The 26982-nt window shown below is 41.1% G+C and overlaps 1 protein-coding gene across 2 annotated transcripts in view; it reads right to left on the bottom strand.

The window, feature by feature from the left end:
• LOC145339411 (protein bassoon-like) overlaps positions 1 to 26885 on the bottom strand; it is a 553674-nt gene extending 526789 nt beyond the window's left edge. The window contains exon 1 of one of the 2 annotated variants that reach the window (XM_080183908.1): positions 26651 to 26885. The gene's annotated coding sequence lies outside the window, so the exon portion shown is untranslated. Of the gene's footprint in view, positions 1 to 26377; positions 26480 to 26650 lie in introns of those variants that run through there. The other variant, XM_080183915.1, reaches the window with a different exon arrangement.
• Positions 26886 to 26982: the final 97 nt, after the last annotated feature.

Raw genomic sequence — 26982 nt, 5'->3', positions numbered from 1 at the left:
CAGCCATTTAGGAGAAAATTCATGACTCCCAGTAAAAATACATCCCAATCAGTAGGAAAGACTCTAAGGGGAGGAAGAACCTACCATGAATAACCAAGGACATTAAGGAGAGCATTAAGTTAAAATTGGAAACATATAAACAGGCAAAGATTAGTGATAGGCCAGAGGAGTGGGGTAGATTCAGAATGCAGCAAAGATAGACTAAATAAAATCAGGAAGGAGAAAGTAAACTATGATGGCCAGCTAGGGAGTAATATAAAAACAGGCAATACTTTTTTTTAAAATGTAAATTAGAAGGAAGAGAGAAGTAAAAGAATGCATTGGTCCCTTCAAGAATGGAACTGGGGAAGTAATTATGGGGAACAAAGAAATGACAGGCGTTAAACAGATATTTTGCATCAATCTTTACTGTAGCAGATACTACAAACATCCCAGAAATAGTAATAAATATAGGGGACAAATTAAACATAGTCACCATCACCAGAGAATTAGTTTTAGATAAACTAATGGGGTAAAGGCTGACAAGTCCCCTGAACCTGATGGTTTGCACCCCAGTATCTTAAACAAGTTAGCTACAGGCACTTTGGGTGCATTGGTGGTCATTTTTCAAAAATCCTTGAATTCAAGAACTGTGTCAAATGATTGGGAAATTGCTAATGTGGTACCTTTGTAAAATGCATGAAACTACAGGCTAGTTAGTCTAGCTTCAGCTATTGAAAAAAAACATAAGAATCGATCATTAAGGAGAGAATAGCAGTAGATGTGGAAAGTGGATCTGATTAAACAGAGTCAGCATGGTTTCGTGATGGGAAATCATATCTGATAAATTTACTGGAGTTCTTTGAGAAGGTATCAGTCAAAGTAGAGAAGAACTAGTTGATGTATATTTGGAGTGGCAAAAGGCATTTGATAAGGTGCAACACAAAAGGCAAAATGGAAGCTCATGGTGTTGTAAGTAATATTCTGGAATGGATAAAGCATTGGCTAACTGACAGAAAGCAGCAAGTAGTGAGAGAGGGTCCTTCTTGGGTTGAAGGGAAGTAACCAGTGGAGTGCAACAGCAATCAAGGCTGGGACCACAGCTCTTCACAACATATTAATGATTTGAAGTTAGGAACAGAACGTACTGCAGCCAAATTCGCAGTTGATACAAAAGGAGAGAGGGAAACCAGGATACAAATATCTTACAAGTTAAGTGAGTGGGCAGAAAATTGGCAAGTGGAATTCAATATGGGAAATGTGAGATTGCTCATATGGAAGAAAAGATGAGAATGAAGGTTATTATTTAAATGGAGAGAACTCGAGCACAGAGGGATGTGGAGGTCCTTGGTCACAAAACTCAGAAATCTAGTATACCGATGTAGAAGGTAACAGGGAAGGCAAATGAATTATGGTTTATATTTCAAGGAGGCTGGAATATAAAAATAGAGTTGTTGCTACAAGTGTACAAGGTACTAGTGAGGTCACATTTAGAATACTGTGTACAGTTTTGGTTTCCTTATCTACACTCTAGCTATGATTGCAATACTACATCCTGCATCCTCTCCTCTCCTTCTCTATGTACAGTATGGTTTGTCTATATAGTGCACAAGAAACAATACTTTTCACTGCACATTAATACGTGACAATAATAAATCAACTATTAAAGATATGTCATTGCAAGCAGTAGAGGAAATTCACTAAGATGATCCTGGGTATGGAGGGACCGACACATAGAACATTACAGCACAGTACAGGCCCTTCGGCCCTCGATGTTGCGCCGACCAGTGGGACCAATCAAATGGCCCTCTAACCTAAACTGTTCCAATATTATCCATATGTCTATCCACTGACCATTTGAACGCCCTTAAAGTTGGCAAGTCCACAACTGCTGCAGGCAGGGCATTCCACGCCCTTACTACCCTCTGAGTAAAAAACCTACCTCTGACATCCATCCTATAATTACCACCCCTTAATTTAAAGCTACGTCCCCTCGTGTTAGCCATCACCATCCGAGGAAAAAGGCTCTCACTATCCACTCTATCTAACCCTCTGATCATCTGGTATGCCTCAATTAGGTCACCTCTCAACCTCCTTCTAACGAAAATAACCTCAAGTCCCTCAGCCTTTCCTCATAAGGCCTTCCCACCATACCAGGCAACATCCTGGTAAACCTCCTCTGCGCCCTTTCCATTGCCTCCACATCCTTCTTATAATGCGGCGACCAGAACTGTACGCAATAGTCCAACTGCGGCTGCACCAGAGTTTTGTGCAGTTGCAACATGACCTCACGGCTCCGAAATTCAATCCCTCTACCAATAAAAGCTAACACATCGTACGCCTTCTTAACAACCTTATCAACCTGGGTGCCAACTTTCAGGGATCTATGCACATGTACACTGAGATCTCTCTGCTTGTCGACACTACCAAGCGTCCTTCCATTAGCCCTATATTTTGTACTCCTGTTACTCTTACCAAAGTGAATCACCTCACACTTTTCCGCATTAAACTCCATTTGCCACCTCTCAACCAGCTCTGCAGCTTATCTACGTCCCTCTGCAAACTGTAACATCCATCCTCACTGTCTACAACTCCTCCGACTTTGGTGTCATCAGCAAATTTACTAACCCATCCTTCTACACCATCATCTAGGTCATTTATAAAAATGACAAACAGCAGTGGCCCCAAAACAGATCCCTGAGGTACACCACTAGTAACTGAACTCCAGGTTGAATATTTCCCATCACCACCACCCTCTGTCTTCTATCAGCTAGCCAATGCCTGATCCAAACTGCTAAATCACCCTCAATCCCATGCATCTGCATTTTCTGCAGTAGCCTACCATGGGGAACCTTATCAAACGCTTTGCTAAAATCCATTTACACCACGTCAACTGCCTTATCCGCCTCTTTGGTCACCTTTTCAAAAAACTCGATAAGGTTTGTGAGGCACGACCTACCCTGTACAAAACCATGTTGACTATCCTTAATCAATTTATTTCTCTCTAGATGATTATAGGTTGTGTCTATACTCTTGGAGTTCAGAAGAATTAATGACATGATTGAAATATACAAATGGTCTGCAGTTTTAACTTTTAATGTGAAAGATCTTCAATCAAGCAAACCTGATTTTTTTGGTTAATGTTGTGTTTTCATTATGCTGGGATTTCTTGAGGCCAATGGCCTGGAATTTGTCGAAGGACAGATGTCAGATGTGACAGCTTGTCCTTGGCATGGATGAGCTCTTTTTTGACTTTTGGGAATCGGTGTTCTTCATCTGGGCATTGGAGTGTAAACAAGAAGGGGCCTAGAGATAGGGAGTCATGGAGCAACCGATGACATTATCCCAGCTGTATTTGATTGGCCTAATCGAATGATGCAATTGGGGTTCTGGTCAATTCATTAGCTGGATGACAGAGAATCTTCCAGGAGCAAGTGGAGAATTGTGGATAAAAAGACATGCAAGCCTTTATTTGGCAGTGATAACTTGAAGAGACCAACCATCGCAAGAAGACTCCTTCTCTGAAGCATCCTTTGGGGCACTAGAAGATAGATTTTCCATCAAGGATATTTCTCAGCCAAGGTTTTCCTAAACTCGATAGCATCTATTTTCAGTTAAAAAGTTGATGTTTAGTTAAATTTGATGTTCAGTTAAGGTTAACGTGCAGTTTAAGAGTTAAAGTTCAGTTGAAAGTTGATGTCCAGTTAGAGTTAAAGTTCAATAAAGAGTTAATGAGTTGCAACTGCTTATGGTGCTAGAGGTGATAAAGAAAAAAATTGAATTACTGTCCTTGTTTGTCTCATTAAACTGGAATGCTTGGAAGGTGCTTAAAGCTGTATAACACAAGGCTCAGAGGATTAGAGAGGGTAAATTTTGGGAGTGTAGGACCCGATGGCATTGTCACAGAATAAGCAGGTGCTCATTTATGATAGATTTGAGGAAGAATTACTTCTGAGTGGTGAATCTTTGCAAGTATTTACCCCAGGAAGCTGTGAAGACAGAGTTATTGAACATTTTCAAGGCTGAGATTGATTGAAAACCTATCAGTAAAGGAATTAAGGGTTGGAGAGAAGATAGGAAAGTGGATTTAGTGAGTGTTATATCAGCCATATCTTAATAAATTGCAGAATAGGCTTGAAAGGCTGAAAAGCCTACTCCTGTTATTATGAGTCAGGAGTACTATGGAATACTCTTCACTTGCCTGGATGAGTGCAACTCCAACATTCCAGAGCTGGACATCAGTCAGTACAGAGCAGCTTGCTTGAATGGCACCCCATTCACCACCTTCCATATTCACTCCATCCACTGGTACAGTGGCAGTATTGTGTACCATCCAGGCAATGCACTACTGCAACTCACCAAGGATTCTTCCAAATAGAGATCCAAGAGGACAGCTCAGCATTACCTTCTCAAGGTCAATTAGGGATGGGCACTAAATGTTGGTACAACCAGTAATGCCCACATCCCACAGAGAAACAAATTTTAAAACTTGTGAGTCATCAGTCCATATCTTCTGGTCTCCGAATTGTCAGAGGCTGGTCATGCAACTGAAGATGCAGTTCAAGATCTTATGGGTGTCCTGAAGTATAAACTACTTGGGAATTGGGGCGTTTAAACTTTCAATGGGTATAGTGCAGGATCAATCCTGGTCTCACTTTTTAGAACCATCTACTTTTTCAATAAATCTATTGCAGGAGTCATTTGGCCTGCAAATGTTGCTGACCACAGTATAATCTAATACAGACACCTCTTGTTGCTATAGTCAAATCAATAAATAGCAACATAGGAATTAGGAGTAGAAGTAGGCAATTCAGTCCTTTGAGCCTACTCCATCATTCAGTCAGATTATAGTCGATCTTTTCCTGGTCTCAATGTTCCCCACCAGTTCCATATGTCTCTAACCCATTTTTTTAAAAAAATCAGAAATATATCTATCTCCTTCTTGAAACCATTTAATAATTCAGACTCCAGCATGCTATGAGACACCGAGTTCCACAATTTCACCACCCTCTGTAAGTACTGGTTCCTCCTCATCGGTTTTAAATCTACCACCTCTTGACCCTTACCTGTGACCTCTTGTTCTAGATTGCCCACAAGGGGAAAGTCAGTCCACGTTTATCAATCCCTTTTATTATTTTATATACTTCGATCAGATCCCCTCTCATATTTTGAAACTCCAGTGAGTATTAGCCCAAACTGTTTAATCTCTACTCATACATCAACTCTTTCATCCCTGGAGCCAATCTGAAGAACCTCTTCTGAACTACCTCCAATATCACCACATCCTTCTTCAAAGAAGGAGACCAAATCTGGACACAATGCTCCAGATGTGATCTCATCAACACCATATACAATTGCAACAACACTTCTCTACTTTTATACTCCAGTCCTTTTGCAATAAATGCGAAGATTCCATTTGCCTTTTTAAAAAAATTACATGCTGCGCCTGCATACCAACTTTCCCCGATTAATGAACAAAGACACCCAGGTCCCTCTGCCCAGATGCATTTTGAATCTGCTTTCCATTTAGATAATAATGTCTATTTTTTCAGTCAAAACAGATAACCTCAACTTACCCACATTAAACTCTATCTGCCAAATATTGGCCCATTCTCCATCTATATCCATCTGCAAAATCTTCCTTTTCATTGCCTGCTTTCCTATCTATTTTAGTATCATCTGCAAAGTTTACTATGTTACACTCTGTATCTGCTCGCAGATCATTTATATAGATAATAAACAGTTGAGATCTGAGGATTGTCCCCGTGGCACCCCCTAGTTACAGAGGAGGACCCATTTATCCTGATTCTCTGCTTTCTGTCAATCAGCCAATTCTCAATCCAATCTAGTACTCTACCCCCAATCCTATGTGATCTCATCTTCTGGATCAGTCTTTTATGCAGCACCTTGTCAAATGCCTTCTGGAAGTTTAGATATACCACAGCCACAGCTTCCCCATTATTCACTGTGTTGGTTATGTCCTCAAAGCACTCAAGTTTGTCAAGCATGACTTACCCTTCATAAAACCATGCTGATAATGGTGGAGTAAGCTTTTATCTTTTCAAATGTTGTTATTTCCTCCTTAATGACTGATTCCAGTACATTCCACAACAGAGGTCAAGCTAACTACCCTATAGTTTCCTACTTTTTGCCTCTCTCCCTTTTTGAATATGGGTACCACATTAGCGTGTTTCCAATCCAGCAGAACCTTTCCAGAATCCAAGGAATTTTGAAATATCACAACCAATACATCCACTATCTTTGCTGCCACCTCCTTTAATACCCATCTAAAAACTATAAACACCTGTTGTAGGTGGCATCAGAACATATGCAACCAAGTCAGCGGAACTAGCAGAAAGGAACCAAATTCTGATAGACAACAGAGTGGAACGAATTATAATCAAGGCAATCGTGGGAGTCATCGGCTTATAGTTGTTGGTTAATAGCTTATCCCAAGAACTGCAATAGAGAATTTGAAGGAGGCAAGAATTCAAACCACTGTTCCCATTTTTTCCAGAGTGTAAATATTGCTGCAGGTTTTGCTACTGCCATTTACAGCTCTAGACCTATCTTCATTTTTTTTTGCCTACTCTATTCCGTCCATCTCATTTAAAACTCTGCTGGTGTTCTAAGCCACATCAAGTCCTGTTCACTTGCTACCTGGGCTTGTTGACCTATACAGACTCCCATTAAGCAAAAGCTTGATGTAAACATTCCCATCTAAGTTTTCAAATTCCTCCATGGTTTGTCCCTTCCTTATCTATATAACTTGCTCCATCCCAAAAATGTTTCAGTTTAGGCCCCTTGAGCATCCCTTATTTTAATTGCTCCATCATTGGTAACTATCCCTTCAGCTGCACAGATCTAAAGCTGCAAAATTTTCTCCCTAAACTTCTCCACTTTTTCCACCTTTAAGACAACATTGAGTTTCTGGCTCTCTACTCTAATATCACCTGTGTCTCAGTGTTAAATAGTGTTTAATGTTACTGTGAAGCACCATAAAGTGTTTTACTATGCTAAAGTTGTTTTATAAATATAAATTGTTGCTTGGCCTTGCATCATTATTCCTTTCCTCATTTATACACTTGTATTCCAACTCATCACAGACCTTCTCATTTGATCTTTCCTCCACTAATTTCCTTTCCCTACCTCTGCATTTGCTGAAAGAACTGTTACATTCTACAGTTCTAACAAAAAGACATCAATCTGTAATATGAACTGTTTCTCTTTCTGCAGATGTTGTGTCACTAGCACAGAAACATCATTTCAAACGTTTGTGGTATTTTGCTTTTTATCAGTTATTTTAAATAGTCTGCCAAGCACAGATGAAGATTCCATGCATTTCAATATCATACTCTAATTCCTATTATTGCTTTCACAAGCAATGTTCTGTGTACGCTGTGATGAAAAACCAAACTTCCAAAAGCTTATATTAAGCAGCATTGAGAAGGGTTTTTGAATACATGATAGACAGGTTTTTTGAGGTCACCATTTAAATGAAGGTTTTCCACATTAGTTTTGATAGAAACAAAACTAATCTAATAACATTCGATATTCCTACACATATAATCTTGGCTAATATTTCAGTGTCAATGCTACATTGTCAGAAATACAACCTTTACAATTAAAATGGGGCCTCAGCTGTTTTCCCAAGGGGACCAAAAGATCCAACAGTAGTACTTGAAGAGCAGGTGGCACTGATTGTCTATAACTTACCCACTTCTCTCCTTACCCATATCACAATGACGCAAAAATAGCAGGAGGTGGTTCAATCATACATGACATATGCACCGATTGTGCTACATTAATTTTCTTCCTTATTCAAAAGCCTGGACATCCTTTCAGTCATTTGGCACGTCTACTGGATAAGAACCCAAGGTAAGATTTCACCATGTCAACATACCAAAATTATGCCAGAGTCCTGGAATTTTACAGCACCTGAAGAGACCAGACAGCTTATCATGTTTGTACTGGGACTCTGAAAGACTTACCTACTCTGCCACATTCCTTTGTTGTTTTAAGTTTTCATTTTCAAATATGTGTCCACTGCTTTATTAACCTATCTGAATTTTGTGCACCTTTAAGTATCCCCTCAACTTTATTTGTTTTAATAGATAAGGCTGCAATTTCAAATTTTCTTCATAACGAAAGTCTCTCATCTCAGGAGAATTATAACTGCATTCCTTCCATGTTAGGGTATGCAGTAATTTTGTGATAATGCAACCAATAATTTCTATTGATTTGGCAAACCATTTACAACTTATGTCTCTATTTGTAAAAAACTGGTGCCAAAGGGCTAGGATGTTGCAGTCAGTGGTGAGTGGAAGACCTTTGTAACAGTTGTCCACTAACTTTCTTTACATACCCTTTTGACTGAGTGCCCAGGTTCACAATCGTTTATGTTACCAGTTTGAACAAACACTTTTTTCATTCCAATCAAGTGGAACTGAAGCATCTTCTGAATCCAGCAAAAGCCTGAGGACAGGTGCCAAGCGACTCAAGAGCAGCTTCTTCCCTGCTACTATCAGACTTCTGATGGACCTACTCGCATTACGCTGATCTTTCTCTACAACCTAGCTATGACTAACACTAAATTCTACACTCTCTCCTTTCCTTCTCCATGTACAGTATGCTTTAGCACATAAGAAACAATAATTTTCACTGTACACTAATACACGTGACAATAAATCAAATCTTCCTGATCAATTATTCTGAATATCATTTGTTTTTAGATGTTCACTATCCCTTGCAACGTTAAAGTGGCAGCTCCATCCCGAGCTCATACATTAACAAGTTCCCAGCTTGAAATTATGCCTAATTCTTTCTCCGCTGGCTTTGCCCCACCATTTCTTTTTATGCTTCCCCCTTTTGCCTTGCTGAGCGTTTGAATCCTCCTAGCCTATTTTGATTTCAAACTGGAGTCACCTGAGTTTTCTCATCACCCAACTCACTTAGTATGTCTCCCACAGAACTATTAGGTCTCAATTCACTTTTCTTTCAATCTTTTAAGTGTTGTGATCAAATCAGCCAATGATCATGTCATCATTGCATGCTTTAAACAGTATCTATTTAAATCCTATCTCCCTGTAGCCAAAAGAGGGTGCTGTCAGACAATTACCAAACTGTGAATAAACATCATACAATAAACCATGCACAATTCTATCAATAAACAAAAATCAATAAAAGAGGATTTAGCAAATTTTATTCAATAAAGAAAAAATGTTGAGCAGTATGATCTGGAAAATGTTGCATAATTCCCCTTAAGAGACTATTCCTGTATAAGTTTACCAGTTTACTAATACAAATAAATGGTATATATGCTGAAAATTACTGCTTTATTCACCCGATGGCTGTGTTGATTTAGAGTATTTGAGGGGTACAGACCAGAACTGTCCCAGGTTTAATCCTCAGGTTGTACTGAGTTTTATTTCAAACTGGGCAGCAACAGATATTATATTTCACATCAGTAACCTGAAATAATTGGAGGAAAATCGTCCAGGATTCCCATTCCTGGTTGTTTGGTAACAGCTCTTGCTTAAAAGAACATTCCTGTTGACATTGGACAAGGACAAGACCAGACTCAGCTGCCGATACACTAAGGCTTGCACAAAAATAATAGCCACTTATGAAACTGGTGACCCTGAAATAGTTGACCAGCAATCTATGCCTTTTGGAAAAGGAACAAAGGAAGAAGGTTGAGAATGAAAACAAAATCCATGTCTCTGATGAGTAAAAAGAGCACAGAAGGGGTATGGAGGGATGTAGTCCAGGTGCAGGGCAGTGGGACCAGGCAGAAAAATGGTTCGACACAGCCAAGGGCCAAAAGGCCTGTTTTTGTGCTGTAATGTTCTACGGTTCTAAGCATGCGCCCTTATTCGACTAATTTCACCAATGTTTCCTTAGTTCAACACGTCAAGTTCATATGCGATAGTTAAAAATTTTAAAGCCAGAAGACTGGACTTCATATGCTGACATGCTTTTGAATCATTCGTGTGTCCGATGACTATTTTTGGCAAGAAAAGGTAGTCCTCACTATAAGTTTAGAGAAATCTCACTTAATAAGTGAATTAAGTAAGGGAAATCACATTGGATTTTTCAATGTGGACAAATCTTCACCCCCAATGAATTGCTTATCCATGAAAAGTAGGTGCATCTTCTTCAAAATTACAAACAAATCACAGGCACCTTGCTTACCAGTGGAATCACCATAGATTTTTGAGAAAGGACTCCTCAAAAGGTAAATATTTGGGGGGTAGTAGGGAGAGAGATGCCATAACTTGAGTGTTATTGATAGAGCCCCAGGTGGCCATTAGAGCTCAATGATGAAATGTTTTCATGACTAGAGTTTCCACTCTATCAACCATGCAGGTGATTAATGATCTGAGAAATATACTCCTGCATGTCAACTATACTTTCCAGAAAGCAGGAGCGACATGTTTGTTCTGTAATAGTCCATTATGTTCTAACTGTTTAGACGCCCTGAAAATTTAAAGTTTGCCTTTTAAAAGAGCAGGAGCAGTTCCTCCCTATCTATTCTGTCAAGCCATGTTTATCTGTCCTAATAATTTAGTGCTTTAGACTTTCATATCATTCTGGTAAATCTACACCATAATTCCCTCAAAGGCCAAAAGATATTCGAGGTCCAGTGCCCATTGCAAAGCACAGTATTCTAACTGAGGTTTGACCAAGGTTTTATATAACTGGAGCATAATTTCCTCCCCTTTTGTATTCCAACCCCTTTAAAGATCAGCATTCCAATGTCCTTACTTTCACTATGCTAGTAATTTGCCTAAATCCTTTTCCTCCTCCAATTCCCAATTTTCCACCATCAAAAGATATTCAAATTTGTCTTTCTTGGACCCTTACTACTCCACTTAGATTTCCATGATCACTTTTGCCCACTCACTTAGTTTGTCTATGTCCCTTTGTAATGTCATAAGAACATAAGAAATAGGAGCAGGAGTAGGCCATCTAGCCCTTTGAGCCTGCCCCGCCATTCAATAAGATCATGGCATATATACAACTTACTGTGCCTCTTAACTGACTGAACTGATGTCTGGGCAGGCTGAGTGCAGTTAAACTTCTTGATGGCCAATTATTTTGGGTTTGTGCAACAATGAAAGCACAAACATTCCAACTCACATAGCAACAACGTAAATTCCATCTGCTCAGACTAAATGTCCATGTCCTGGCCACACTTCAAGTACCTTTCCATCAGTAACATCTCCCCCCTCCCCCAAAATATCATACAACTAGGTATTATATCTCTCACCTTCTCATAATCTCAAATATTTACTAAGACCTATGCATTTAGAATCCATATAAATTGTAGTTGTTTTCCGTAAGACAGAGATGCTGCCTGCATGAGATTAATAATGATAGAGGCAATTTAGTTTGGGAAGCTGTGTGATCGTTCCAATGGTTGCAGGGTCCCTGCACCACATATCAGCATCTTATTATTTCAGTCCTCAATTTTCCCAGGGGCCCAGTTGAAGTGAAAAATCACAGAATATATGATGTAGGAGCAGGAATAGGTTATAAGGCTCAAAAACAGAAAACAAATATTTTTGTTTTAGATTCCAGCATCTGCAGTATTTTACTTTTAGTTCAGGTTATAAGACTCATTCAGTCCGCTCTGTCATTCAATGACAGCTTGGTTGAACTTCTATACCAACTGCGCATTCCTGCCCTATCAATTGTCCCGATTCCCTCAGAGCTCAAAAATGAATCAATGCTAATATTAAATATGGTCTGAGTATCCAAAGACAACAGAGGCTGAGAAATAGGCGTATAATTCATCCTTTGTTGCAGAGGAGTGAGGAGATATTACACACTCTATGGCACTCTACATTTGATCAAGCGCTTCCAACAGAATTTTGGTGATGTCAAATGGACACTTCTATAAATTTGGTTACATCCAGTGCAAGCTGATGAGATGACCTCAAAGGATATTCTGATGTGGACTGATCAATATTTAAAAATTCTGCGACCGGCCTAACAAGTACACCACTACAGTAACTGACTTTAATGGTAAGTGTGTAGAAGACTGTGCGCCAAAAAAAGGAAATCCATGTGTTTCCCAACTGGAAACCATGGATGAATAGGGATATTCACTGCCTGCTTAAATCCAGCTCCAACACATTCAAGTCATGCGACCCTTACTTTTACAAAGAAGCCAGGTATGATCTAAGGAGATCCAAAGATGTCAAAAGACAGTACCAGGCCAAGCTAGAATCCTAGGCTAGCCACACAGACTCCCATCAACTATGGCAAGGTCTGCAAAATGTAACAGCTAAAAGACAGTTAAAATTGCCAGCTCCAATGCACCATTCCCTGATGAGCTCTATGTATTCTAAGCTCGTTTTGGGCAAGAGGTCAGCGAGACCATGCCCTCCACCTCAGAAGTCTCGGATGAACCAGTATCCAAGGTCATTATTGCAGATGTCAGAGCAACCTTTTTGAGGGTCAACCGACGGAAAGCAACTGAAGGGGTTCCGGACGAGCACTCAGATCCTGTGCGGACCAGCTGGCAGGGGTATTTGCAGACATCTTCAACACCTCTTTACAACAACTGAGGTCCCTATCTGCTTCAAGACGACGACCATCATCCCGGTACCAAAGAAAAGCCAGACAACGTGCCTTAATGATGATCTTCGGTGGTTCTAACATTCATCATTATGAAGTGCTCTGAAAGGTTGATTGTGGTACACATCAATTCCTCCTCCCAGACTGCCTGGATCCACTACTGTTCACCTATCGCTGCAACAGGTCCACAGCAGACATCATCTCCCTGGCCCTACACTTAACGCTGGAACACCTAAATAACAAAATCACCCATGTCAGACTACAGCTCAGCCTTTAACAACATTACTCCTATGAGACTCATCTCCAAACTACTTGGCCTGGGGCTCAGCTCCTCCCACTGCAATAAGGCAATAGTTGTAGCAAAACCCCACGATCATCCTCAACACCCGTGTTCCACAAGGCTGTGTTCTATTTCCTGGTATTCCTTTGACTGTGTGGTCAAATTCCCTTCCAACTCAATATTCAAGTATGTTGATAACATCATTGTTGTAGGTCAGATCTCAAATAATGACAAGACATGGTATAGGGAAGAGATAGAGAATCTGCTGAATTGTTGTGATGACAATAATCCCTCCCTCAATGTAAACAAAATGGAGGTGATAGTCATCAACTTCAGGAAGCACAGTGGAGGGCATGCCCCTGTCCACATCATGTGGAAATGCTGGTGTTGGACTGGGATAAACACAGTATGAAGTCTCACAATACCAGGTTAAAGTCCAACAGGTTTATTTGGTAGCAAAAGCCACTAGCTTTTGGAGCACTGCTCCTTCATCAGGCAAGTGGAGTTCTGTTCACAAACAGGGCATATAAAGACGCAAACTCTATTTTGTAAATTAACCATTATCCAACCGTTATTTTGTAAATTATGGTACCACTGCGACAACAGATGAATGAACACCGGTCGACAATCACCAGGCAAGAGTGTTCTTTTCCTGTTCAGTTGTCACGAGCATTCGGCCTCTGACCTTCGGGTAAGCGCTCTCCAAGGCAGCCTTCACGACACACGACAATGCAGAGTCACTGAGCAAAGACCGACAGCCAAGTTCCGAACACATGAGGACGGCCTCAACTGGGATTTTGGGTTCACGTCACACTATCTGTAACTCTGACAACTTGCTTGGGCTTGCAAAATCTCTAACTGTCCTAGCTGGAGACAATACACATCTCTTTAACCTGTGCTTAACACTCTCTCCGCTCACATTGTCTGTGCCTTTAAGACTTGATTACCTGTAAAGACTCACATTCCAACCATTATTTTGTAAATTGAGTTTGTGTCTTTATATGCCTTGTTTGTGAACAGAACTCCCACTTACCTGATGAAGGAGCAGCACTCCGAAAGCTAATGACTTTTGCTACCAAATAAACCTGTTGGACCTTTAACCTGGTGGTGTGAGACTTCTTACCCTGTCTACATCAACAGGGGCAAATGGTCGAGAGCTTCAAGTTTTTTGGTGTCCAGATCATCAACAACCTGTCCTTTCCCTCCATGCAGATGCTGTAGTTCAGAAAGCCCACCACATCTCCACTTTCTCAGGAGGCTAAGGAAATTTGGCATGTCTGCAACAGGTCTCACCAACTTCTACAAATGCACTATAGAAAGCATGGTTTCTGGTTGCATCCCAACTTGACATGGCTCTGCTCTGTCCAAAACCGCAAGAAACTAAAAAGGTCATGAATGAAGCCTCTTCTTCCCTGCTGCCAGTAGACTTCTGAATGGGCCTACCTTGCATTAAGTTGATCTATCTGTACACCCTAGTTATGACTAACACTACATTCTGCACTCTCCCCTTTCCTTCCCTAAGAATGATATGCTTTGTCTGTACAGTGTGCAAGAAACAATACTTTACACTGTATAATAATACGTGAAAATAATAAATCAAATAAAACTTTCTCTTCAATCATTCATACTCTTCAAAGCAGGACCAATAAAATACAAATTTTCCTGCCATTTTGGTGTTTGGGACATGGGCTTGCATATCACCTTTCTCTTGCTACTTTTACTTGCTCCTCCTAACTTGTGAGCTATAGTTCATTTGGTCCTAGTTTGCAGTATACACTGGTCCTAAAGGCAGGGTAGGACTGTTTGTCAAAACATTCTTTGGGGTGCTAGTAACACAGGGAGAAGGGTAATTCTCTCTGGGCTTATTTTCCAGAAGGAATAGTAGTATTATTTAGAATAGTACTCGCAATAGCCAGACAATGCTTTGCAAGACAGCAAAGATGATACTTCAAGTGTTTCATATGCATGTGAATGGTGATTCAATATAAGTGCTGTTGCAAGGATTGGGTGAGGCAGTGACACCGAAAGATTCAACAAATGGATACTTGTTTGGTGGTGCCATTTCCATTTCAGACTGGCTACTTTCAATGCACACAACTGTTTCCTGCTCACATAATTAAGTACTGACTTATAGGTGGTCAGCTAAGCAATTACAATTTAGTCATGTATCTTTTCTTCCTTTCCTATGGTTGTGGGCAGCTTTGGTCTTTAAACAGAGGATACTGATGTGCTTTAGTTTGTGAATGATCATTGGAAAAAGCATCTTTGTGCATTAAGTATTTACTGTAATTTACATCCTGTTATATTCAAGTTGTCTACTGCAAATGAACAGTGAAGAGGTCTGCGCCATCATATCATTGTGCAACACTGCTTCTATAGAATGAAGGTGGATAGCATTGAGGGGGAGAGGAAATTGTGTGGAGTCTTGTATACCTGCACCCCAAGAGGAGTTAGCAAATGGATGCCAAGCAGTGTGTGATGGACAAATTTGAATGTACGTCTCAGTAAATAGATTTCACTCAGCACCTTAACGGCACTGCAATCTTTCCTCACTTGGAGCTCTATTTATTTGGCTATCTCATCCCAGACAGTTCAAACACCTAGAATCTACAGCAGGGGTTTGTCTTTTCGTTATCATTCACACTACATCTAAAGTGTGTGGAATAAAAACCGACATGGCCTTTTGTAAACAACTCCAGCCAGTTTACAGTAATTCCAAGCAACTGATAACGTTGTTTCCTCTTCAAGGTCTTTTCCTTTCTGGTTTCTGAACGTAAATTTTCAACAAAAATTGTACAAGCAAAAGGCTTTAAAAATTCAGATCCTTGTGATATTTATGAAATTTGCAAGCAGGTTGAGACACGCAAATTTTCCCACAGGAATGAGGGCAAGTCAAGTAAAATGAGGCTAAGCAAATCTGATAGCTTGGAGACCAAGGGTCATTGCACACCGTAAAAGGGATAGGACATTGCTCAGTTTTGATTTTAAAATATTCATTTGTGTTGTGTCATAATTTTGATTTCCTGGGAGAAAATTAAAAAGCTAGTCAAAAAAGCTTTTCCTTCCCTAGAACTCTCCATTTCCTCAAAACAAAATCTACACACGTACTGCCTAGAAATTAACTCAAGTTCCGTTGTTTTTAAATTGGAGTGGAAAACATATTGCTCCCTGGATAATTCTGCTGTGAAGAATTTATAACACACCCTGGAGGAGCAATTATCAATGACAAACCATTTCAGCTGTTCTCAAGGTGATTACCAGCTTAGAATTAGAATCATACAGCACAACAGGCCATTCCCCTCATCACACCTGTGCATTTTGAAAGAGTGATTTCAGTTGACTCTGCCACCATTTTCCCCTCATCCTCACAAATTTCTCCTCGCTGTCAAATTGTCTTAGCTTCACAGCATCTGTGCTGAGGCTACAGACTTTGTAGATAAGCATCTTGGTCCTGTGGGTCAGTTGTTGTTTCTCCATGCCCTTATTTGTTAGTTGGCCAAAATTTGTGGTTGCCTAGGTCACGTAGTTTGTCAAGTTTGTCAAGAGACAGTTTCTCTGTCAACGTAGATCTAAGGTAACAGAATTTGTTGACTGATTCTAGCCATGTGTTGTTGAGTCTGATCACAGGAGAAGATACAATATCCTTTCCCATAACTACAGTCTTGACACTGATATAGGGGACAAGATAACATTGGTAATGAGACACATAATCCACGAACCTTTGGAGTTGATTTTTTATCCAGGTAATAATGCATCATCATCGGCACCTTGGCATCAAATGGAAAGAGAAAGTCATGAATGATGCTGTATGTTCTAGGGAAAAGTATGTTAGCATTAGTCAAACAAAGAAGCTTCCCTGGCTTAGTCATGTATAAAGAACAGATAAGGCCTCATCCCCAAGGACATAGAAGATACAAGAAGAAACTTCATGCCAGAGACCAGCAGGCTACCCAAAAGTCTGATTCAAGGTTATTGTTAAGAAATGAGAGCCTGCAACATCAATCATGCAAATGAGAAACATTGCCTGGCAATGAATCTAAACCGTGACACCAGCTGTGGTCAAAAGATTGCCACCCATGACAACATGTGGTTCAGAAGCTTCAAACAAGGCATCAATTGAGGTTATTCCCCACCATTTGCAAGGCACTTCTGTTTGGCACTTTGGCAGACTTTGCTTTTCCGGAATCCTTAAACTCCTTCCAGTGCGGTTTCTCCCCATCTATTCGAACAGAATTCCACACAATATTGAGCACCTTTATCAAATCATTATTTAACCATTTGTTTTTATTCTCTAATCACTCCACATGACTGGTCACTCATCCAAGGTACCATGCTAGTAAATATACTCTGAATATTTTCCAAGGCCTCAACATTAATCCTAAAAGGTAACTGGCAGAAATCTTTTGAATTGTAGTTTTTCTTTTTTGTAGGTTAGGTATTACAGTGCACTACATGACACTATTCTAACTAGGAAGGTTTGGAGATTTGATTCTAGCCATTGCTGGGAGCATAAATGCTTTAAGAAATTCAACTGGCGTGTCATGCTTCATTTTTGCAAAAGCTGTAGAACATAGACTTCATTTGTTCACAACATACATGTAGAACAGCGTTCCAACAGAAATGGTTGGTTCATTAATTTACAACTCCTTTGAATGAAGCCAGATGAATAGCTTGTGACAAAACAGATCAAAAGGATAAGAACAGAAGAAATAGGAACAAGAGTAGATTACGTAAACCCTCAAACCTGCTCTGCCATTGCATACAATCATGTCTAATATTCTTAAGTTATTCCATCATAGGATATGGGCATCACTGACTATGCCAGTTTGCCAGAACATGCTGGGATCGTTCAAGACTTATCTGGATAGCCAGATGAACAGACTGGGAATGGAAGGATACAAACGAATAGTCTAGTTGGAAGAATGAGCTGCGCAGGCTTGGAGGGCCGAAGGGCTTGTTTCCTGTACTGTACTGTTCTTTGTTCTATTTTTTGCCCATCTCTAATTGCCCAAGGTGCTGACGGTGAGTTGCCTTCTTGAATCACTGAGATCCACGTGGTGTACATACATTCACAGTGCTGTTAAAAGTTCCAGAATTTTGACCCAGCAACAGTAAAAGAATAATGACATAGTTCCAAGTCAGGATGATGTATGGCTTGGAGAACATGCCAGTGGTAGTGCTCTCATACATCCCTTGTCCTTCTAGGTGATAGAGTTTGCAGGTTTAGAAGGTGGTCTTAAGGGAGCTTTGAGTTACTCTATACATCTCATGGGTGGTGCACACTATTACCAAAGTGCATCAATAGTGGAGGGAATGAATGTTTGGGATGGATGGGATGCCAACAAGTGACTGCTTTGTTCTGGAGGGTGTTAACCTTCTCAAGTGTTGATGGAGCAGCACTCATCAAGGCAAATGAAGTGGTGCCTTTTACATACTGGACAGGCTTTGGAGCGTTAGGAGGAGAGTAACTTGATGCAGAATTCTCAACGTCTGACCTGCTTTTCATAGAATCATAGCATTCTACAATACAGGAGACCATTCGGCCCATCAAGTCTACAGTGACCACAATTCCATCCAAATCCCATCCTCACAACCCCATGCATTTACCCTAACTAGTCCCCCTGACACTAATGGGCAATTCAGCCTGACCAATCCACCATACCTGCACATCTTTGGACGGCGAGAAGAAACCGACGCACAGGGAGAAAATGTGCAAACTCCGTATAAACAGTGAATGAAGCCAGGAGACAAACGCAGATCCCTGGCGCTGTGAAGCAGCAGTGCTAACCACTGTACCGCCCATTACAGAACGTCAAGGGGAGATGGTTAGATTCTGTTCTCACATCTGCCTTGATTCCACTTTTCTGCCCACTCCCATATTGTTTGATTCGGAGAGAACAAAAATTTGTCTCCATCAGTCTTGAATATACGCAATGATGGAGACCCATAACCCTGGGGGGTAGACAATTCCAAAGATTCACAAGCCTGAATGAAGAAGTTTTGCCTCATCTCAATTGTAAATGATCACCCTGCTCTGCTGTGACTGTGCCTAGCACATAATTCAGAATAAGGCCAGCAGTATGCGTTTGATTCCTGTTCCAGTAGGTGCTGCCTCCTTGCCCTTTGAAAGAGTGGAAGACAATGACTAACCATCACTGACAAAAAACACTGAAGAATGGCTCAGGATGTACATCAGCAGACAATGAGCCAAGGACCTGTTGGGCAGAGCATACATGACAAAATGTGAATAACCAGAATAAAAGCTTAGATCACAAGATTAAATTGGAGAAAGTCCATGATGTAATAGGATAAACAACATCATTAGCAAAGTATAACAAATGTTTATAATTACAGTTAATCAATCTTTCCCATTTGTCTGCTCTTTCCTCTCCTCCAATTGTCATATATTTGTCTCACCGCTGTGTCTGTCCAAATCTTTTTCTAACTGTATTTGTTCACTCATTGTGGTTGTTGCTTCCAGTTTTTCTTTTGTACATTGTTTATTATTTGTATTCCTTTCATAGAGTCTCCTTTCACTGACATTTGTCGTCTGTACTTTTTAAAAATACTGTGGGAAAAGACTGTTTGATGCCCGATTGGTGAGGAAAGTGTGCCTGGGAGAGAGAATTGGAGTTACACTGGTTTGCAGGGCTGCAACTTGGTAGGGTGGGGGTTAAGCACAGATGCAATCATGTGTGATGGGATTTGGTTACAGTCAGTGTAATTGTACTCGACAGTCAATGCATTCAGTGAGGGTGGGAAAGAACAGTAATACACCTGTGACAGATTTAGCTCTCTTCCCACACACCTACATAATAAATACTTAAAGGATGTCCTGTTTATTACTCAGATATACTGATCTCCATGCATATAGTTTTGATAATCCATCTTTTCCACATATAAAAAAACCTTTATATCCTGAAACCATTCTAGACACCTAAAAATTTGCAATACCCTTCTTGAGTAGACACATGCCTTTTTGTGCCTGCACGTATTATCCTTTCATAGTCATACAGAGTACCTACAGTGCAGAAGGCCATTCAAGTCTGCACTAATCCTTCAAAAGACCCACTCCCCTGCATCGTATTGATCATGACCAACCCCCCCCAACCTACACATCCTTGGACACAAAGAGGCAATCTTAGCATGACCAATCTACCTAATTTGCACATCTTTGGACTGTGGAAGGATATCCAAAAAATAGTGGAGAAAATGTGCAAACTCCACACAGACTGTCACCCAAGGCCATAATCAAACCCAGGTCCCTTCTACTGTGAGGCAGCTGTGCTAACCACTATGCCATCATGATGCCCATATCCCCTACATTGTCTATGATGACAATGTTCTCGTTTGAATTCACACCAATCTTTCACACTTCCAAATTCCCTGCAAGGCCTAAATTGTAATCTCCATTGTTCACTAACTAATCTGTCAACAGTACCAGTTCCACAATCCAAACACATTCTTTTAAAAACTCATTAATCTCTCTGTGCCCACAACACAAACATTCCAACTCTTCTCAAATAAAAGATGGCCCTATCCCCTTTGGAAATAAATCTTCCTCTTCAAAAAAATGGAGCAGACTTTACAATTGAGCTCTATGACACTGAATTTCATACAACAACAGTGCCACACAGACAAATAAGTACCATTGTTAGGGGCTCAATTCCTGGTCCATTTTAATTTCCAACCAGCTAAACTGCAAAATGTTCTTATTCATATTATCCATGCTAGAAGCATTCTTTGTGAAATTTGTCCCACACAAGCTTCATAACATGGCCCCTTGTTAAAACTCACCAATACAATTTTAACCACCAAACACAAACTGATACACAAAAGCAAAATTCCATAAATCTTTTTATTTTATCCAAAATTGATACAAAATACCTCATTCTAAATATATTGGATACACACAAATAATGATTGCTCATCCTTACTCAGTGTTGGTTCCATCGGAATCACCCTATTCTAGACCTTATTACAGTTGCGTTTCTAATATAGTCATAAGAGTTGAACTCCAGAGGTGGAAGTTGTTTTTGTGGCAGTACATCCAAATCCCATGACTACTACCAATATTATGGAAACACCGCTACCTTCAAGTTCCCCTCCCAGTCAGAATGCACCGCAAACTGGAGAGAAACTATTCCTTCATCGTCACAGGGTCAAAATCCCAGAACATACTATTTCAGCTGCACACCATCTGTGGCTGTGGTAGCATTATCACCACTGAATCAGGTTGAGAGTCAAGTCCCACTCTAAAACTAGGCTGATACCAGGGATGTGTTGCACTCTTGGGAGTGTTTGTTGCCTTTCAGACGAGACATGAAACTGAGGCCCCAGCTGCTTCTCAGAAGGATGTAAAAGAATCTGTGGTACTTTTTCAAAGAAGAGCAGTCATCCCTATGCCCTGGTTAATACTTTTCCCTCAAACCATCATCACAAACACAGATTATTTGATCATCACGTTACTGTTTGTGGGAGTTGCTGTCTGAAAAATGCCTGCCATGTTTCCTACATTACAGCAGTGACCACATTTAGTAATTGATTGATTGTAAAGTGCTTTTGGACATCCAGTGGTTGTGCAAGTCTTTCTTTCAATACCGTGGAAGCTTCTTCACCACATGGGCCTCAAGAAATTCAAGAAGCCAGCCCAGCACCACCTACTTATGCCAAATAGACATAGAAATCCAGCTTTGCTGGAGAAGGAATTAAAAAATTGAATACTTGTTGTATAAAATATTTATAATATAACATACGTTCAAATGTTTGACTTTGACGACTTCAAGGTTGCATAGCCTAAAAAAATTGAGTCTTCTTTTTCTATTAATTTGCATTTCCATTTCTGATAAGTTTGTGTTTAAAAATAGCATTTTCAATACTCCAGACTTCCAAATTCAAACAGGATAAGGCAATAACCAAGTGCAAGCACAAATTAACTAGGATATCCGTAACCCAAATGCTCAACTGTCAATGTTCAGTGTTGCTAAGGATCTGAAGTGAGGAATTTGTTAAACGTGTCCAGGAAGGTCTTTTGGAACAATATGTTGATAGTCCGATGAGAGAAGGGGCTATACTGAACCTTGTACCAGGGAATGAGCCCAGCTAGGTCAAAGCTGCAGTGGGGGAACATGTGGCGAACAGTGACCACATTTCTGTGAAGTTTTCGGATACTGAAAGAAAAGAACAAGTGTTGTCCTAGGGTTAAGGTGCTAAATTGGGGTAAAGTCCAACTACAACCAGATTAGGCAGGGTTTGGAGGGTATGGAAAGTCTGCAGAGAGATCTGGATAGGCTGAGCGAGTGGGCGAGGACCTGGCAGATGGAGTATAATGTTAGCAAGTGTAAGGTTATCCACTTTGGCAGAAATAGTAGTAGGAGGGATTACTATTTAAAAGGCGAAAAGCTGCAGCATGCTATGGTGCAGAGGGACCTGGGGGTCCTTGTGCACGAGTTGCAAAAACCCAGTCTGCAGGTGCAGCAGGTGATCAAGAAGTCGAATGGAACGTTGGCCTTTATAGTAAGGGGGATAGAATATAAAAGTAGGAGGTCTTGCTGCAACTGTACAGGGTACTGGTGAGGCCGCAGCTGGAGTACTGTGTGCAGTTTTGGCCGCTGCACTTGCAGAAGGATATATTGGCCTTGGAGGGAGTGCAGAGAAGGCTCACTAGGCTGATACCGGAGATGAGGGGTTAGCCTATGAAGAGAGACTGAATAAACTGGGTCTGTACTTATTGGAGTTTAGAAGGCTGAGGGGAGATCTTATAGAGACGTATAGGATAATGAAGGGAATAGATAGGGTAGAGGTAGAGAGATTCTTCCCGCTTAGAAAGGATAGCAGGAGTAGAGGGCACAGCCTCAAGATGGGGGGGGGGGGGGGTCTAGGCAATTAAAAAATATGAAGCATTTGAAGAAAATAGGGAAAATAGGAAAGAGCTCAAACAGGGAGTTAGGAAGGCAAAAAGGGGTCAGGAAATGTCCTTGACAGACAAGATTAAGGAGAGTCCCAAGGCACTTTATATGTATATTAGGAACAAGCGGGTAGCTAAAGAGCTGGTCCACTTAAAGGCAACGGAGGGCAATTCTGTGTAGAATCAAAGGAAGTGGGTGAGATCCTTAATGAGTACTTTGCAGAGGTATTCACAAAAGAAAGGGGCATGTCGATGGGTGGTGTTGGGGCGGCTGGGGGGGGGGGGGGGGTGTAAACCCTTTAGAACAAGCCATCGTTACAAGGGAGGAAGTGTTAGGTGAATTAAAAAACATTAAGGTAGACAAATCCCCAGGGCCAGATGGCACCTACCCCAGATTACGGAGAGAGACAAGAGATGAAATTGCTGGGCCTCCAACAGAAATCTTTGTTTCTTGTTGTTTTGTTATTTAAGAAGGGTAGCAAGGATAATCCAGGTAATTATAGGCCAGTGAGTTTGACATCAGTGACAGTGAAATTGCTGGAGAAGATTCTTAGGAATAAGATGTATACGCATTGGAACTGAATGGTCTTGTTAATGATAGACAGCATGGTTGTGTACAAGGGAGATTGTGGCACACTAATTTAGTTGAGATTTTTGAGGAGGTGACAAAAATGGTTGACAAGGGAAGCGCTGTGAATGTTGTCTACATGGACTTCAGTAAAGCATTCAACAAGGTCCCTCATGGCAGGCTGGTACAAAAGATTAAATCTCATAATCAGGAGTCAGCTAGCTAATTGGATTCAGAACTGGCTTGGTCATAGAAAACAGAGGGTGGCAGTGAAAGGGTGTTTTCCTGAATGGAGGTCTGTAACTAGTGGTGTTCCACAGGGATCAGTGCTGGGACCTCTGATGTTTGTAATGTATATAAATGACTTGGAAGAAAACGTAGCAGGTCTGATTAGCAAGTTTGCAGACGATACTAAGATTGGCGGATAGTGACGAAGATTGCCAAAGAATACAGCAGTATATATACAGGCTGGAAATTTGGGCAAACAAATGGCAGATGGCATTTAATCCAGACAAATGCAAGGTGATGCATTTTGGTAGATCCAATTCAGGTGAGAGCGCTGTAAAATAAATGGCAGAACCATCAGGAACATAGACGCAGAGAGATCTGAGTGTACAGGTTCACATATCCTTAAAAGCGGCAGCATAGGTGGAAAAAGTGGTGAAGAAAGCATATTAAGAAGTCTCACAACACCAGGTTAAAGTCCAACAGGTTTATTAGGTAACATGAGCTTTCAGAGTGCTGCTCCTTCATTAGGTGAGTGGAGAGTTGAATTCACAAACAGGTCATATATGGACACAGGCTCAATTGCAAGGTAACGGTTGGAATGCAAGTCTTAACAAATAATCAAGTCCTTCCAGGTACAGACAATGTGAGTGGAAAACCACATGTAACCCCACATTCGGCCTGGCCTTGCAAAATCCTACTGTCCTGGCTGGAGACAATTCACACCTCTTTAACCTGACATTATTCCTCTTTCCACCCGCAATGTCTGTACCCGTAAAGACTTGATTACCTGTTACGATTTGCATTCCAGCCGTTATCCCGCAATTGAGTCTGCGTCTATATACGCCAACTCTCCACTCAACTGATGAAGGAGTAGCACTCTGAAAACTTGTGCTACCAAATAAACCTGTTGGATTTTAACCTGGTGTTGAGACATCTTACTGTGCCCACTCCATTCCAGCATCAGCATGTCCACATCAAGAAAGCATAAGGCATGCTTGCCTTCATCGGACAAGCATTGAGTATAAAAGGTGGCAAATTATGTTACAGCTGTTTAAAACATTGGTTACGCCGCATTTGGAATACTGTGTCCAATTCTGGTCACATTACCAGAAGGACATGGAGGCTTTGGAGAAAAGGTTTACCAGAATGTTGCCTGGTACGGCGGGTATTAGCAATGAGGAGAGATTGAATAAACTGGATTGTTCTCCCTGGAAAGATGGAGGATGATAGTAATTTATAAAATTATGAAAGGTATAGATAGGGTAAACAGTTGGGAAGTTTTTCCCCAGGGCAAAAATGATAACTACACGAGGGCACACTTCAAAATAAGAGGAGAAAAGTTCAGTGGAGATGTGTGAGGAAGTTTCTTTTTAAGCACAGAGGGTGGTGGGGGCCTGAGATGCATTGCCAAGGGAGGTGGTTGAGGCAGTTACATTAGCCACATTTAAGACTTATTTTGATGGGCGTATGAACAAACGGGAAATAGACAGATATAAGCGGTTGGTTAGTGAAGGCTTGGAAGGCTGAAGGGCTTGTTCCTGTGCTGTACTGTTCTTGTTCTTTGGATGATTTGGGCCCCATGTTGGGCATCATTGCATAAAGTCTCTCACACTGTGGAAATGCCTTGCCCCTTGCTTGAATCTTCAATGGTCTTACTTCTAAACTGCAGAACTCCTTTAAAAAAACTCACTAGTGTTGATAAAGGCCAGCACTTTCAATCCGGTTCCACTCAATGCAAATCTTAAAATCTCGGATTTCCTATTCACAATTCAGTTTGCCAGATTATAACATCCTCTTTTCAGTATTCCCTCATCATACAGTACTATCTTAGTATCTGCCAGTCACCAATAACACAGCACCAAATATGCAAAGGGTAGAGTGGACAATACAAACAGTAAGGAGGTAGAGTGGCAGGTAGGTGAGGTTGGCCAGGGGAGGGGCAACAGATAGGCAAGTGGGTCAGAGGAAATCAGGTGGTGGGGGCCAGTCAGGTTAGAGTTATACTTTTACAGCAAAGAAATTGGGCCCTTTGGCCAATCATATCTGTGCCGGCCATCCAGCACCTAACTGTTCTAATCCTAATTATCCTATCACTGTTCATTCTCTTGCCTTATTAGGCAAGAGTAGGCAGGTTGGGTCAAAGGGAGTTTGGGAGGTGGAAAAAGTCAAGTATGATTGATTTGGATGGGTAGGGGGTTACTCAAGTGTTAGATCAGGACATTTTCCTGTCTTACGTTTCTTAATAACTATCCAGGTAAATATATCAGTCTCCAACTTTAGTTGGGGACTTTTTCAGCAAATCCCAGCAAGCCAAAACCTCCCAGGAAATTCTAGTGGAGTCTTGGTATTGGAACTTACATGATCCCCTAGGACATCTTATGGGATATGTCCAGTTTCCAACTATCCAGAGATTAGAAGATCTGGGCCACTATTTCATGTTTACTGTCCCAAAATTCAGCAACTTGTAAAGGCCCACATCCTTCAGTCTCCTCCATCAAAACAATACTTTTGCAGATAAAACTTTATTCCAAACCTAAAACACCCACTCCCAAGTGGACACTAAGATTCTTGGTTGTGTTTTCTGCTTTCAAAATGATAAAATAGTATTTATAACAAAAATAAATGAAATCTACTGATGTGCAATATCAGGGTTAATAATGAAGAGTGGCCCTATATTTGAAAGGCAAATATTGAATCCCATGAGTATCTAGTCTCAGCAATATCCAGTTGTTCACAAAATTCAAGCCACAGAACAGACGTAACTGTCCCTCATCACTATCCAATATGGAAAAAAATACAACGGAGTCGCCAGGTAATCAATGGCCCTTACAGTCTCAATAGGTCGCTTGAGAGCAAAAACGAGTGTCTTTTGCTGCGGAGAAACTGCTTATCCTGCAATGCTGGGGTAGTAAACACCATAAAGGGCTGTACATATGAGGCTCATCTGTGGATAAAAACAGAAACTGAAAATACACATCAGTGTGTGGTTAAGACTCTACAGGAAAGAACCCCCTTTGCTTCCTCCCACCCTATGAAGAGAGAAGCGGGTGGAACTAGACTAAAGGCAGCGATTTGATTCGCTGCCCTACGAGTTTGTGCTCACATCCAAGTTGGCGGCTCTTGCCATGGCAGAGGGTAGGTAGCGCTCGCGTTTATCTCCTTCCACGCCACGCTTTTCCGACTAAACTATCTCGCCCATGTGTAGTCGTCGGGCTCCGGTTTCTTTCCGAGTGTCTCCTTCGCTGCGGATGAGCCGGGGGAGCAACCCCTCCCCCCCCTCCTCCTTTGAAGTATTGGGACAGGAGGACGGAAAAAGAACAGGAGACTGCGCGCTTCTTTTTGCCCGCACTCAAAATGGCTGCCGGGGCTCTCCTGTTGGGGAGGGGTGGCGGTCACGTGAGCCGCACCAAGATGGCGGCCCGGCTGCTCGTTTGC

This window comes from Carcharhinus amblyrhynchos, chromosome 3, assembly GCF_965287045.1.
Source record: "Carcharhinus amblyrhynchos chromosome 3, sCarAmb.v2.hapA, whole genome shotgun sequence".
NCBI lineage: Eukaryota > Metazoa > Chordata > Chondrichthyes > Carcharhiniformes > Carcharhinidae > Carcharhinus > Carcharhinus amblyrhynchos.
The sequence above is the reverse complement of the archived record's forward strand: the minus strand, read 5'-3'. Positions and strand labels throughout refer to the sequence as shown.